The sequence below is a fragment of the Saimiri boliviensis genome, chromosome 6, assembly GCF_048565385.1.
Source record: "Saimiri boliviensis isolate mSaiBol1 chromosome 6, mSaiBol1.pri, whole genome shotgun sequence".
Classification (NCBI taxonomy): domain Eukaryota; kingdom Metazoa; phylum Chordata; class Mammalia; order Primates; family Cebidae; genus Saimiri; species Saimiri boliviensis.
In genome coordinates, this window is record NC_133454.1 from 76,214,540 (window position 1) to 76,216,383 (window position 1,844).

The following is a 1,844-nucleotide window of genomic DNA, read 5'->3' on the forward strand; positions in this document are numbered from 1 at the left end:
CATTCTGACCTGTTCCAGCAGAGGCTTTGCTGTGACTCCCAAATCTATGACAATCATTCAAGACATGGCCTCCACTGTCAGGCACTACCATCCCTCTACTTGGGTCCAATGCCTGAATTGGAAAGAAAGTGCCCACCATGGCTAGATTTAGAAGGAACAGAATAACTCCACCTTGATGTGCCTTTTCCATCGCATAGAAAGACTACCTAATCTGAATTTATGGAAATCGGCCTGAGCAGCCTGTTCTTGGGCTAGTAAAGAAACCATTTGCAGCATCCCACCCAAGGCCACCCTTTCTGACTTATTTCCCTGCTACCTTTAGATGTTTCTGATGTAAACATGTGAGAGGCTGAGGGCTGGAGCTTTGAGTTTCCATTCTGTATTACTGCTGGTGTTTTGCTCAAGATGGGGGTGAGGAAAAATAGACCGTTACCTGATTGCTCTCAGGGAGGACTCCATTGGTGCTGTGTGACTGATAACTGAGCACACCATCTATGCTGGCCAGGGCATGGGCTTACGCAATTCCACTCATAAAGCCAGAGGGACAGGCTCCGTAAGGGCACTTGCACACGAATCTTCAGGGAGCCCATCTGTCGATCCACCTATCAAGTTTCTTTTCTTTTTTCAAGTGATTCCCCTGCCTCAGCCTCACAAGTAGCTGGGATTACAGTTGTCCACCACCGTGCCTGGCTGATTCTTGTATTTTTAGTAGAGACTGGGTTTCATGTTGGTCAGGCTGGTCGCGAACTCCAGACCTCAGGTGATCCATCCACCTCAGCCTTCCAAAGTGCTGGGATTACAGGTGTGAGCCACTGCACCAGGCCTATCTAACAGGTTTCAGCCAGTGGGCAGAGAAGACCAGGGAGGTAAGCATAACCAAGGCTTCCATATAGTCCAAGTGGGGCCCCCTTGATCTCTACGAAGCCTTCATGGTCTTCCATAGGTCCATGGATAGTCCCTCTTATCCCAGTCCTAGGAACTGTGCTATAGCAGATAGATGTCTTGATCATTTCCATGATCTCTCATGATCAACATTCTCAGATCCAACGTTCCCCAAATCTTGTTGGGTGCTTTCTCTCCCAGTCATCATGCCAGGTGCAAGGGGCACAAGGATGAACAGGATGCTAAAACTTAACCAGTTAGGAGTATGACAGCTACAGATTCAAGTCTGGGCTCTGCTCTTCATAAACAATACGACCCATTTCTGTAAGCTTTGGTCTTTTGTAGAGAGAGAGAAACCATGGTCCCTACTTCCCAAATCATCACTGACAGCTGCTTTCAACTATCTCTGAAGATGGCAGCCAAACTCTGGCAGACTAGAACTCAGGAGACAATGTGAGGACCCTCATTCCACTGCAGGGAAGGGGCAGCAATCTTAGAAAGGTGAGAAAGGGGATAGGTCAGGGCTCCAGGGATTCAGGGATGACTTTTAAAATTAGCCATGGAGTCTGCCACATGCAGCTTTTACCTGGGCTAGCCTCAATTCCCTTGCCCAGGCTTGGACTTCAAAGATTGCTTTCATACCCCGAAACTGTTCTCTCTGCACCTACTGGCTGTGTGCTGGGCAGGGGTCATTTCCTCACCACCCCAACCACACAATCCTTCCCAACCCCAGGGCAGATAGGCAAAGGACTTGCCTACCTCCATAGGGCCTGGGGATGGGGATATGGCAGGTGGCTCAGGGTCCCATGGGTTCACCCTCTTGCTCTTCTCTACGAAAGTTTCAAAACATCAGGATCTGCTTGGGAAGCTGGGTCCCTTGTCTGCCTGCTTGCCAACCACAGCTAGTCCCACCATCCCATCTCCTCACTGCAGCCCCACCCCACAAGAACCCAGCAAAAACA